This window comes from Anas platyrhynchos, chromosome 5 (assembly GCF_047663525.1).
Source record: "Anas platyrhynchos isolate ZD024472 breed Pekin duck chromosome 5, IASCAAS_PekinDuck_T2T, whole genome shotgun sequence".
Classification (NCBI taxonomy): domain Eukaryota; kingdom Metazoa; phylum Chordata; class Aves; order Anseriformes; family Anatidae; genus Anas; species Anas platyrhynchos.
In genome coordinates this window covers 55928862-55944154 of record NC_092591.1, presented here as the reverse complement: position 1 = coordinate 55944154, position 15293 = coordinate 55928862, and positions in this window count along the sequence as shown.

The window sequence follows — 15293 nt, the reverse complement described above, 5'->3', positions numbered from 1 at the left end:
TCTCCCATATGACCAGAAAGATAAAGAGATCTTGGGGTGAAAAGGGCTTGTAACAATTGAGATAAAAAGGCCCCTCTTTGTCTAATCTTTACACAAGAACCCTAAAAACTAGATTAGACTAGGTTTTGTTTTTGTTTTTTTTTTTTTCTTTCTGTCATTAAAGCTAGGCAAGATGAAAGCTGTGCTTCACTTTCAAAAGTGACTTAAGCAAAAACCTAAGTAAAAATGAATCTTAGGTTTCAAAGCACCTAAGTTATTTCTAGAAATGAGAAGGAAGCTCTAATGCTGTGTTTCAAACAACCAGTATGGAAACTATTTTATGAAATTAATAGTTTTCTTTTCCAGAATGTGTTCTTACAAAGTCTTATAATGTATTCATTTATAATAATTACAGTACCAATAGTACACAAAGGTTAGCAGCCTTTATTATTTCTCTCTATGACACTTTATTTGAATAGACTGAAAATTGTTCCTTCCCAGAACTGTACTTATGCTTCTTACCATCATCTTTCCCACCACATTGCAGTGGAACAGGTAACGTTTTATCTCAGAGTTTCAGGAAAACAAAACTACATGGCTCTCTGTCATTCTCTCTTCCTCTAACTTCTTCTCCACTAACTGAGTGAAAACGTTCCTACAACATTTTCAAACCATTGGGGACGTCATGGCTTTACTTGCTGACTTCTTATTAATCGTGACTGCTTACTGTGATTCGTTACATTTCTTTTATTTTTTTAAGCCCTCCATATCTATCTTCATATCTTGGAGGGGATACACTTTAATCTGAGCTGCTTTCTAAGTGTCTTTCCTGTGAAATCTGTCAATTTAAATAACATTTTTAAACCTTTATATTTAATGTCATGTTTAATCGACTCCATTTATATTAAGATGATCATTATGAAAGGCCCTATATGAAAATCAATAGTGTTCATTTATCATACAAAATGTAGTTATACTCTTTTTTGCTGTATTTTCTCTTCAGTAGTTCTCTAAGCAGAACCTCCACAGAAAGAAAGAAAGAAAGAAAGAAAGAAAGAAAGAAAGAAAGAAAGAAAGAAAGAAAGAAAGAAAGAAAGAAAGAAAGAAAGAAAGAAAGAAAGAAAGAAAGAAAACAAAACATTCCGTTTAATGGAATTCTTTTACTCCTTGATAAGAAAATGTGGAAAAATTGTTCTTTGGTATCTAGCTGAACAAAATATATAGTACACAAAAGAGGAATCTCACCATCCAATACTGCTGCACAGACCTCTTGAGAGGTAGTAATTGTTAGCTTTTCAAGAGAATAGGAAACTTTTTGATGCCTACTTGGATGTGAATGTTTTATTCATTTTTGAAAGGAATGATTTGATGAATTATATATATCTTATATCTTCTTAGATACTACATGGTAGAAATCATTTAGTGACATCTAACAGAATAGAGAAGCAGGAAAAAAAAAAAAAACAAAAAAAAAAACATTGGGAAACCCCCTGCACTACAGGAAATGGAAGAGAGGACCAAAGTCTGACTTGTGCTCCTTGGCTAAAAGGAGTTAGTCATGATCTGTAAGTAACTTCCATGACATTTTGTTTTGTTGTTACTTTAAGTCTCCAGTATGTCAATACTGAAAATCAAATTTCTGCCTGTGCCTTGCAAAGCTGACAACATAGAAGAGACACACAAATTGCTCTCCAGTTCTTCAGAGAAAGAATTGGCATAGCCTCAACTTACTGTTATTTATACCAGAATATTCATCTGATTTGAGATTTCAGCATTATATTTTATAATCAATAGCATGCTCATTTTTATGTAGAAAATGTGTACCTCATATATATGTGGTTTCAGCATATGTCACAGAGAGCAGAAAAGGCTCATGCTTTCATGGTTATTAACAAAACAAAACAGAACATCTTAATAGCATCATTTCAACAGATGAGGACAGCAAAAAGTTATTAGTCCTTAATTCAGCCTAACTGATCAATTACTTTACACCACAATTATAGCAATGAATAAAAACACCCTTCTCAAGCAAAGTAGAAATCATTATGTGATAGATTTTGACATAAAATATTACCAAAAATTAAAAAAATACAAAAACTCGTGAATCCAACAATCGATGGTTCAATATGCAAGATCAGAGCATGATCAAAACTGCACTATAAAACAGACAGGCTTCATTCTACACTTTGGACAAAGCATTACAGATAAAATGGGATTATAATGTATTTGTGTTTCATGAGCATTTTATGTGTATGGAAATTAACCCACTGGCTAAATTCTGATTTAGCAGAATTTTCAAAAAATATTATAGCTTTACATGCAGTCAGAATTCTCTTTTCAAAGACAAACAAAAAGAACCAGAAAACATCCCCCCCCCCCCAAAAAAAAAAGAAAAATATATAAAATAAAATACAAAATAAAATAAAATATAAAATAAAATATAAAATAAAATATAACAAGTCCTGTACTGACTAATAAAATTTATAGAGAAAAATAAAATCTCTTTCCAACATTAGACTAAAGGAGCAGCTCAAAATCTATTAAGGATGATGAAAAGAGTCTGAAATTAGTTGTTACATAAATCTCATTATGTTTGTCTGTAGGTATATAGATCCGTATATGTATACACAGCTATTTCCTAAACACTGGAAAAGAAAAACATGGCATCTGATAGGAGGCTTTGTGGTCTGTCGTGCCCTTTTTGTTGGGTATAACCACAGAAAAATTTTCCCTGCCAACTCAGTAAAGGTATTAAACTAACAACTGGCTCATCACTCCTTCATGGAAATGTAAATGAGGAAAAAAGAGAGGAGGTGGATTTCCTGGAGTCATCCTAAAATGTTCAGCTTGTAAAAAGACAGAGGTGTTCTTTGAGCGATCCTTTTATCACCTACTATTGAATGCTAAAAAGGTATTTCAGGATGAATCAACAACATTGAAAAGAGAATTTCACAAATTTGAGGTATGCTCCTATCATTAACACAATCTAATCCAGATAAAAAATCGATATGGAAAACAATCCAGTCTGGTGATCAGAAACCAAGTTACCCAATTCTAAATATTCTTAAAGATTCTTATTACATACCTGTATTATGAAGAAACATCTATTTTAACACCAGTTTAAACTGAAATTCCTAAATCCAACAACGTTTGAAATTTCACTGTGAACAAGAACATAATCTGAAGATCTAGGTGAGATAAATTCTAAAATCCCAGCTCAAAAGAACCATTTGCATCACTGAGAAGGAATGGATTGGGTCTAACGAGACACTAATTGCATCCCTGGAGGAATAAAAGACTGCAAATAGGAGAAGCTGTGCAGCAAAAACTGTAAGATGCATCAAAAACTGTTAAACTATTATTGTGGGGGAAGTAATCACACCAGTTCATGAAAGAAATTTCCAGTAACATAAAATTAAGTTAAATTCCATGCAAAGTAGAAACAGGCCTGGAGGGAAATTAAGAAGTTATTTTACACATCATCTATTTTTAATACCAGTAGTTTGACATGATTAATTATTGCTTATGAAAGCAAGAATTTAAGAATGGAAATTGATTTCCTTCATGCACTACTCGATAGGAAGGAGCTCTTACAGAAGTAGCCAGTCTCAAAGGCCCCGAAATAAGGAATTAGCAATGAATCAGACAAATGACCCAAAATAACTTCATACTTGTACTTAACATATGTAACGTGTGCCTGAGTGCACATGTCCAAAATGATGGAGTTACACTTACTGTAGATTGCATAAAGCAGTATCTGTGAAACAGTTCAATTCTTTCGTGAGATCTCGGGGCCATTGCTGTTAATTTTTATGCAGAACTCTTCTCACTAGATAAAGGACTAGTCATTTCCAGTGGGAAATTTCACAGCTTCAAATGACAGCTGTGAAAGTAACCCACATTATCACATATGTTAATTATAGAAAGAATGATACAGAGCAATATCTTTTCCCTTGCAATCTCATTCCCCTGGGGGAAAGGTGGAGAGGTCAGCTGGCATATCAGCTTGTTTCATAAACTGTAGGAAGGGGTCATCTGGCAATAATTTCAGATGAGGAAAAGCAATACCAATTTTTTGACAGTAAGAAGTTTGTACAACTCAAGTGCATTATACATTCCTTCAGTTCCTGTAACAAAGTTTCTTCTAGGTCCCTCATAGCAAGTGTAAACTGCTCTGTCTTCAAGAGGCAACATTTCTGATCTTAACCAGAGAGGGAGCCACATCCATATGTGAAGGGTGGAAAAGAAGAGGAAATGGCACGAAGTCACACATATTAATTCAGATGTGTAAATAAGAATAAGAATATATGTATACACAGACCAACAAAAAATGAAAAATAAAAGAGAGTTGCAATTAAATCATCCCTTCTCCAGCAAAACATTTGTCAACTGACAATACCTCATGTGCAGGTTTCAGTGCTCTCTGTTTCTCTCTCAGTTCATTCCACTTGTACACAGCTGATGCCACTAAATCTGTGTTTTTTCTCATGCTTCATTTTACAACTGGGAGTTACCACATGTGTGGAAATGTCCATTTCCAATGCAATGCTCATCAACAATTAGTAAAACTGCTTCACCATTAATCATGCCAGTTTTAAAACACAAGCTGTTGCTCAGTACCTTACAGTAGAGGTTTGCTGCATGTTATGAGTAGCCCACACTATGGCAGACAGCAGAACAGTGTGACTAGTGCCTGCTGAGAAATGAGCCTTTGGCAAGGATGATGTTGGAACTGAATTCTCGTTACATCTATTTCTCTGAATTTCACAATATATTACATTTTAAAAATAATCACAAATGTCAAGTGATATTGGTGGAAATGGCAATTAAAACCTACTCAGATTGAATTCTCACATTTACGTCTTTGACCTTTTGACAGCTTACTTTATATTGGCTGCTACACAGGATGATGAAGAAAGGTTAAGTGTGCAGCATATTACCTAGATGTCAGTTATAATATCATAAGTGTTTTCAAGCACCTTCAGCTTTGCCCTTGAGAAGGCCCAGCTACCTTTCAAATCAAAATCAGGTAATCTACACAGGTGGCATGGATGTGCTCTTGGTTTCACATAGCGTTCTTAGGAAATCCTTCCCCTTTTCAGTACATGAATTTTGCATTCTGTCTGAGAAGTACCAGCATGTCATCAGTTCACCTGAAAATGTTCAGCAATGCCACTTGAAAATTGGTAAGTTCGGTTTTTGGTCGGTTGGATGTTTTTTTGCTCATATTATATTTTGGTCATGTTACATTTATTAAAAAAAAAAATAAAATGAGGTAGAATTGAAGTGTTTGGGCAAAATATTTTATGATCATTAAAATAAATAAATAAAAGTTTATGTACTTCCTTATATCCAGAAGGACAAGACTTGAAAAGCAACATTTCAAAGCAGGGCACAATTCCAAGAAACACACTCCACATTTATATATGTCAAAAATAGTATGTAAAGTGATATTTGCTCTACACAGGAACAGCAATAAATGTAGCAAAGAGCTGATGAGCACTTCCCCACTGTCAGCATACAGTGCTTTGAATTAAGTAATTCATAGATCTGCTTTTGTGTAAGAAGCCAAATATTTGTAATTTAATACCTCAAAGGAGAAAAGACTTTCCCTCTTACTTATGTTCTTGGATTAGTGGGACTGGTTTGATTTACTAAACATAATGATTATTATAATCATATCCGACTTGATTTGTTTATTTCTTCCATGATGGGATTAACTCACAGAAGATATAACTGGAACTGGGTCCAATTTAGTCTCTGTTCAAGGAGGTTACGCTCCAGTTCTGCTAGTTTTTGCTAATAAACAAGGATTACAACTGCAAAAATTTGGGAAATTTTCCACCAATTATGAGAATTTTCTGAGAAAATCCCTTAGGCAAAAGCAAGGTTAATACAGTGTGAAGTACCTTTGAAAAACCTACCCATATGAACTACATGATATTTTCTTCAATCAGTACACACCATTCTCATAGAGAATAAATACCATGAAGATACTTTATTCCTCAATATAAATATTTTGATCAAGTTTCCATATGGCTATGTCTTTGTCTCTGAGCTCTGTACCCTTTTGACCACTGAGGGAGTCTCTACTTGCAATAGATAGATATATTTTGCTGCTTCCTAGACAGAATTCAAGCTGTCCTCTCTCTTCTCTGTCACCTTTGCATATGCTCAGCTCTGATCTTCCTCTAAGATATTCCTGTATACAAATTCAAGTTTGTAAATTAGCATTTGGCAAAGATAAGAGTTGTGTATGCGTGATGCACAGAGCCTGTGCTGCAGCACACAGATCAAAGGAAAACGACGCTCAGGATGGCCGTAAGCAATGCATCCAGCAAAAAAGAGGAGATCAAACTAAAACCACACAAAAACTCATGAAGGATTTCTGGTCAAACCTAATGAAAATGACAGAAAATGAGCATAATGCACTTCCTTGACGTCACCAATGCTAAAGCAGCCTGAAAATCTGTGTTCAAAAATACCATGGGATTGAAGTATATGCTTAGAGCTATTAATTTTCTTAAATGTTTTCCAGAATCAGGCCTGTTCTGTTGAAATCAGTGTGTTAAACGTAAATAAATAAATAATATTTTTGGGGACCAATTCATATGAAAAACTTTCTTGAAATTTCCTCTAATTTTTTCTCAGGACAACAAAAACGACAACAAAAAACGTTTAGAAATACGGAATCTTCTCTCCCCTACAGTTGTATTTTTCTCTTCTGTGTGACAAATACATTCAAGGAAAGTAACTGTCAGTAATACAACGTCAAATAAGCAAATACAGCCCTGGCGTAAGTAGAAGTTACTCCCTGAAATCAGTGAGAGTTGTCATTGTTTAGACTTGAATTGCATTACAGCCTTTATTTCTGTGCCTAGTGCTCTCTGGGGATAATATAACAACAAACTCTGTTTTGATGCCACAGTTTTAGACTGCTTTCTGTTACTGAATCCCTGGTAACTCTTCTTGCCTCTTCAGCAAGTTCTTTATGAAGTAGAGAATATTGTGTAGAGCCAATCTCCACAAGTCTCCATAAAACAATCTCCTAGACAAAATCATTTCATGAACTACATGCTAAAACATGAAATCAGGCTACACCATTTTAAATATATGTAAGCCTTCCTTTCAGAAAAATAGCTTCATAGTTTTTCTACAGTCAAATAGAAAATACATATCAGAGACTGTGTAAATATTTATTTTTGTATTTTTCATTCATTTTATCTGTATTTGAGAAAAATATGAGATTCTGCTATATTGAAGCAACCTCTGAGAACAGAGCAGAACAGGCCAGAACTCAAAATCCAGAAGTTCCAAACCTATATTACTTTTTTTTCTAAGCTAGACAATAAAATTGCCTTTTGGAGTTCTTCATTCTCATTGGTTAGTTCACTTTTATTATTATTATTATTATTATTATTAAAAGTAGTTGGAAATTTAAGATAGTTTACTCACAAATGCATGGTTAGCATAAATTCTGCCATGCTTTTTTATTTTTTATACATAATTTCTATAGCTAGGCATTTCACAAATTCCTCACATTCTGCTTACTGAAGATTTTCATTCATCTGAATAAAAAGCTTCCTGATTTATTTTTAATTCAGTCAGACCTCAGCTAGGCAACTGCTCTGGCTAACTTCCACTGATTTGTTGTAACAGTGGCTGTGGCTCATGCTTTATGTACAGAGACAACTGAAACTGAAAAGAAATATAGAACAGCATTTTCAAAATTACTCATCGAACTAAATTTGTCAATGAATACATGAAAAAAGCAAACATTCCAAAGAACATATAAATACTGGTCATTCCTGAAAATGTTGGCCTTGATATTACTTGTGCATTTGTGACTCATTTTCTTTTTAGATGATGGCTCTGCATGATAGACTTTCAAGAGAGAGCAATCTGTTTACTTGTTACTGGCTAGCACATTTATTTGGCCTAAAAACACCACGTGTGTTGCCCTCCCAGTCCGTGGCACAAGCCTACTTCAGCTAGGCCACATCTCTCTAGCACTGATGCTTAAAGCTCCAAACTGACATCACTAATGTAAGAAAGCTTTGAGGGACATGAGTGGGGAAGGATAGGTAACAATTTGGCAGTGTCATAGCACATATTCATCATGCTCGTTACATTTACTTACCCACAAGTTCCATAATGCAACACGTGGAAAATATACACTACAGAACTAGAAACCATAGTCACAGTTGACAGCAAGTTCCAGCTGCATATTGGGAAAACGATGAGGATAATTAAACATTAAGTCAAGTTGCACAGAGAAGCTGTGAAATATTTTAGAAATTCTAGAAATATTTTAAATTGAATGATTTCTTAGATCACAACAGGAGAGGGGAACCAAAAAAAAAAAAAAAGACTCATGCATTTCTCTTACCTAAACATATGGTGAAATTAAAAAATATACAATACTTTTCTTGGGAATAAATCCAATAGCCTTGCACATGAGTTATAAGAAACATCCCTCAAGGCAAGATATGAATGCAGGGGTATGCAACTCTGAGCAGGTAAGTTAAAAAAAAAAAGATTAATTTGTAGTATGCAAAAGATTCAGAACATGGGTCACTATTTTGTTTATTGATCTGACTTAATCAGGTTGATGGTTTGACTTGGTGATCTTGAAGATCTTTTCCAACCTAGATGATTCATGATTTTTATGAATAAATGCTGTCAGGATACAGGCAATTCAGAAACATGTAAGAAATGGGAGTTACCTTAAATAAACAAGTAAAGTGGTGCAAATAAATTTCCTGACAAAAGGAAGGGGGAGAGTCAATGATTTTTTTTTCTTTTAATTATAATAATTGCATACTTTCTTGCAAGAAGGAGACTCAAAGTCTTCTTTTTTCTGTTGCGGAACAAGTAGTCCCTGGAAGCAGAGATTAAAGCCCAGATTAAGGTACAGCTCTTCCCTTCTCTGCACATCCTAGCGATCAGAATTTACTGTCTTGCCATTGACACCCCCCCAGCATAGTCCAGCTTTTTTTGCTTTTTTCTTTTCTCTCAAGCAGCATAAGATGACAACATACAAAAGCAATACAGTTGGCTTGAAGGGGTTTGAACACTTCAATGAGAAGTGTATTTTTTTTGTTTTTGTTGTTTTTTCTTTTTTTTTTTTGTATGCTCACTTTGACTCGTATCAAGTAATACAAGGAACATCATGCCAAGTTTGTCCCTGATCTAACATTCATAACTTCACTGACTTTGCTCCATAGGTGAATATAGGAGTGGGGGAGGAGGGAGGGGAAAAAGAAAGGAGAAAAAAAAAAAGTCATTTTAAATAAAACAAGAAAAAAATCATTGAAGTAAAGGTTCACCTTGGCTATGAGACTGATGAAAACAAACCTGTGACAAATCAATGACAGAAAGAGGATTTACAAAAGAGGATTACTCTGTCAGCACTCTGCAGCATGTATTAGGTACAGTTTTTAAATGAGGTTGGGGGTACATTTACTGAAATGACAATATTCTGCTCATTATTTAATATGAAAGAAAAAAAAAAAAAAAAAGGTATTTTTTTGCCTGGAGATAATTACACTGATCAAAGGTTTATGCTAATGAATGTCTGCTAGACTGAGTGAATCTTATTTTAATGGGAAGGAGAAGCTGTATAGCACTGGAGCATCAGCCCCCCAGAGCAAATTCCTAAGTGGGCACCATCTCGATACTACAGCAACATAATGACTTCCTACTTTCAATTCCCAGTTGTCACAGAGGCTACTAAGACCAGCCCTCCTTCAAGAAAGTGACCCAGAGAGTTTACATTCCTATTAATTAAAAGTCTTTTTACAAAGCAGCGGATCACTGTTTTAAATAAGAATGCTTCCTTTGGTTTAAGCTTCAGCTGAGCTGAGCTGAAATAGAAGAACTTTCATAAAGCTAATGGCCCTATGGAAATTTGGAAAAGAATGTGACTAGAACCAGTTGCTGAGCACCAGCAACATACTGATCTGAAGGAGTTTTGAGCTCTCGAAATGAATGCTGCCAGAAGGAGGGACAATAAAGATGGCCATATTGTATTCATGCAGCCAATAATTCAACTGCAAATGTCTTCTACATTCAACTCACCCAAGGGGTTTGAGCTGGAGGAATTACTTCTCTGAGTAGCTTTTCTCCAATAAGAGTAAAGCATTTGTAATTGGTTTCATTGCCAAGCAAACGCCTTGCCAATTCTTAGAGCTCATTCACAGAAATAAGTGGTACTGAAGAGACAGAGTTTTGGACCACAATGTTTTTGACCAAATTCTACGCTTGGAATATAGCTGAACCTTATGCAACCTCTTTTGAACCTGGGTTCTTGAACCTGCTATATGTTATCATAAAAATCCTGTTCACACAGGCCAGAACTCAGTGGGATGCTACATAAACCGGTTTTCAAATACTGGAGCTAGCTTCCTCTTTCAATTTATACTATTAGAAGGAAACAAGGAAACTTTAGAAGCAAAATAAGACATTCTTTATTGCTCACTGTTGATATTTAGCAGCAATGTCACTGAGTTAATAAAAAGAGCCTTTAGAATAAATATGTTTCAAGTTTCCAGTCACACTTAATGTTTGCAACTATTATAATGCATCCTATTATGAAATATAAGCTTTAGAGAAAAAGCAAGAAATGTGCAACTATACATTTAAACAAAAATGAAGAAACTATATTCCTAAATAATTCCAACCGGCAACAATAACCAGTATTAAATTTAGATTTTTATTTATTTGTTTGTTTTACTTAAATACTTGATTGCTTGATTTTCTTGCCTGTCTATGGATAAAAAGATATGGAAAATTACCTAGGCTATTACTTGTGACTTTCCTCTTTCTCGTAAGAGCTTCATCTTTTTTTATGGGTTTCTTCATTTCTCAGAAGTGCCTCTCAGGCTATTTGGCATTATGTTGACAACATGAAGTTTCAGACATTACATCCCGTTTTTAAGTTCTGTATCCTCTCAGAGATAATTTAAATAGAAGTCGTGTAAATAAGTTGGTAGCATTAGAGGGAGGATAATGGGGAAAAAATGAGAAAACAGGTCAGCGTCTTTAGCTCAGAGCTGGATGAGCTCTATAATGAAATATGCATACTTATGTGGAGGTTTTAACAAATCTCAGGATGACATTCAGTGGATGAAGAGCCAAAAAAAAAGGGTTATAAATGCATGCATTTATTATCTGTAACACTCACTGCATTTCTCTTTGGTAAATTTAGATGTGACGATGGCACATGAAGGTAAATTCAAAATTATAGCTTAAATAAAAGTTTATACCATTCACTGTCCCCCAGAAACCACATTTTAGCATGAAATAATTGACAATTTTACCAGTAGAATCCTAGATTCATAGATTTTTTCCTGTTGTTTTTCTCTGAAACTCAGATATCTGTGTATACAGAATTAGAGAATCCTGTTCACCTTACAGGTGTGGTTGACCCAGTGATGTACCTGTCTAATGCTCAGTTCAATGATTTAGTAAGATTGGACAATTAAATAAAATATGCTTCCTAAAGTAGAAATGTTACATAACACTTGGAATCTTCCTCTCAGACCTCAGTCCTAAGAATCTCTCATTCAGTTGGGTGGATTTACATAAGATGTCCATAGTAATAGTTATGCAGGATTAGGCTTTCGGCAGAAAAGTTCAGCACATGTTAAACTTCAGCCACACAACTGAAATGACTGGTTCAGTAAGTTCATGCAGAACAGGTCTTCAAGCAATTGTTACAAAACTTTAAATGTCCAGTGAAATAGACCACTGAATTCACATGTGGTACATTTGGAGGAAATTATTTCATGCCTTCAAGGGTTCTCTGGATCATGAAGCCTACCTTTGGATAATTACCATCTGAATTCTTAGAAATTTCCTTAGCTTTAAATAGGGCTGTTTTTATTAGTCTCTATAGCCTATAGAAAGCTCTCTATTAAAAAAAAAAATAAAATAGAAAATAAAAAAAATAAAATAAAAGCCTTCAGTGGCCTCTCACATCTGAAAGACCTAGACAGGCCTTGCAGCCAAGAGGAGCAATCCATGTAATCCACCATCGGTCTGTATTGATAGTGCTTTGCCCTGTTAACAACCTTCTGAATCATGTTAATACGCAAAATGTCTGAGATCTTAAAGATCTATTGTTCTTTTCAGGCTGCCAGTCTGATTTCAAACGCTATTGTTCATCAGTTATGACAGGTAATCTTAGATTTGTTTCTACAAAATTGTATGGGTTTATAACTGTATTCATTTACTTTTAAGGTCTAGCAGCTTGCCTGGCTGTTTAAGGAAATAATATTTTTGAAAGGTTAGCATGTTCTCAACTCTGAAATTCTGGAGTAATTATCACTAACTAAGAATAACATGACATTTAATAACACGCTGTAATATCAATACTGCATCTAGTGAGATATATCAGAAAAGTGAAGGCTTAAGTCAGTCTAATATCATTTCCTAATCTATTCTTGAACAAGATAATCCTTGAGAAATTAAGGATGCAATCTCTCACTCCTGATGTCGTTCATTTTTCACACTTCATCTTGCTCTAAACTTCAGACCATACAGTGTACACTCATTCTTTCTTTCTCTCTTTCTAGTGAGCATCAAAACCAAAAAGCAGGTCAGGAAAAAATGAAGTAAAATACAGTTGTCCACAACGAGGACAGATTAGTCTATTTTGACGAAAACAAACTGATGTCTGAAGGAAGAAAACCCAGTATAAGATCAGGAAAACTTCAGGGAGGTGTTTGCTAGAAAAATGAGTTCTTATGACATAGGATATGTTTAGGAAACTATCCTTTTCTTTACTGTCCAGTCTTTTCTTCATTTCTTCTATTTAAAAGGAGCTACCAGAACTGTACTACAATGAATACAGTAGAAGAAAAATCATTAAATATATATATATATAAGGGTGACAGACTCACAAGGCTCCAGGAATATTCACAACTATTGCAAGAATGTTATGAATCCAATCTTTCTGCCAGATTTTACCACTTATTGCTGTCTTGACTAAATGGGAAAGAAAAGTAAACGCCTCTGACTTGCACAACACTCTGCATCTTGAGCTTAATGACAGACGTGGGCAGGAAGCAAGAGTGCTGGAAAACACCCATTTCAAAACAACTTGGAAGAACACTCTGCAACAACGTGGAAAGCTAACTCTCACAAAGCTTTGTTATTTAAGTACTTCATGACTATTTCATCCCTACCAATTTTTAAAGACCACTGGCAAGTCCTCTAGCATTTTCAAGGGGACATAGAAGGGGAGCAGAAGCCAGCTGGCAATAACCCAATCACCTCCTGTCCTGGCAGGTCTAGAGCATCATCGAGTGTAAAATAGTAGCAATATTTGACTCCATTCCTCAGGTTCAATTATTTAAATAAAAATCCTTGCAAACCAACTCTACCCTAAGCAAGGTCTCAGCCATCCATGTATCATCTATAGTACTTATGACTGGGTAGGCCAGAAGGAGCAATTCAGTCACCTGAAATCCACTAAAGTAAATGAACTTTCTTTGAATTTAACAGGCTGTAGCACAAATTTGTTAAAGTGCTAAGATGTGAGGGGATATGGAGATTCAAATAACATTAAATGACTGCACAAGATCCTTCGTGCAACAAAAGAAAGACAATTTCAGGATGATAGCCTAACCCTGAAAGAAAGCGCTGAAAAGTAGAAGACAGCATGAAAAGGGCAGTAGGAAGAATGTACTAATCATGTGCCATCACCATCCAATTAGAACATGAAACATTTAAGAAGAAATCAAAACCAATCTGTCTAACATGCTGTTAGTATGGCAGGACGTCAAGTTATCATTTTGCACCATTGAGATCAGAGAGGGTTTTGGTTCAGACTAAGAGGAACTGAAGCTTTGATTCAGCTGTGTTTCCGTGTGCAGTGAGTAACGTATAAATGAATTATGAAACTAAGAATTCATTATTTATGTCACTCCACACACAATAATTCTGAAGAATTTATTCAGACTACTCCCATGCACTACTGGGGTGCATGTAGTCCTTTCCTGAACCAAGTGTTATAAATGAGGTATTTACCTGAAGTATTACAAGAGTAAGTCAGCCTTCTGAAACAACTTGGTACTCTTAAACCACAAGAACAGGGTTGTTAACCAGCTTGGTTAAGTCTGGTATCTAAAGTGTACTTCTCTAAAACTTCTGTGAAGTCTGTGCTATTTCTCAAAGTTGCATTTCAGTCTTAATCATAATATCCAATAAGATCTTATCACCCATAATAAGATCCTTGTGATCAACACTTATTCTGCATTGAATATTTGGAATATCTCTGCTGAATTTTATAGTCTTGTCCAAATATACATTAAAATAACCCAGACGACCCCACTAGCTGCCTCAGTTGCTGATATTATCACTTTCTTTTTAATAGAGAGCAGGTTAGCCACTTCCTCTGCCCCCTGGGACAAATTTTATTGTGTTTCTTCACTTCTGTTTGTCAGTCTCCCAACATATTTATTCCCCAGAAGCCCGTTCCTTTTTTTATTATTATTTATTTTTATTGCAGAAGCTGAACTCTATTAAAATGATAGACAATGTATGGAGCTGAAGATCACACAAGGGTTTTAGATAAAACCTTATGAAATTAAGTTGACCTTCCACTAAATCTTTTTGCACAAACACAGCATCCAAATTAAGTATTTGTAGGAAATATCACTGATTTGCAGCAGCCATATATTTTTACAATCGGAGCTTTTTCTAGGTTTGAATGTTTATAGCTAAAATTTGTAAGATATTATATACATCTCAGGATCTTGTTTCAGCAGCAACAATGCTCTGGCAATTACTTCTACAGAATTACAAACTAAAATGTTCAGCATTGATTAGCTAGGTAAAAATAAATATCCTACCTCCTGCAAAATCACTGAAAAACAGTATGATGTGAGATTGTTTTGATATCTTTTCATCTAATTTCTAAAGATTTTAAGGCTGGATCTAACAAAATTAATGCCAGTACGAACAGTGCAAAAGCAAAATCATCACAACCTTGCTGTGCAGTAATTCCTCAATTTTAGTGCTGCTATTCCTGTTGGTGGTCCTAGGCTAGCACAGCATACTTGTCAAGTATAGAACTCAAACACAGAGAACATGCAGATTGTGTTTTTATCTTGAGTTAAATCATCTGAAAAACTTATGATTGCATAGTTACACAAGTGAGAGGAACTGTATCAGCTTGTCAGTTTGAGCCGTAAGGCAACCTTTAGTTCAGATTTGCTGTTTCAGACTGCCTGTGCCTCATGAATGTTTAATAAAATGTATACGGATAAATAGGTATTAGTAAAAGAAAACATTATAGTTTGCCTACA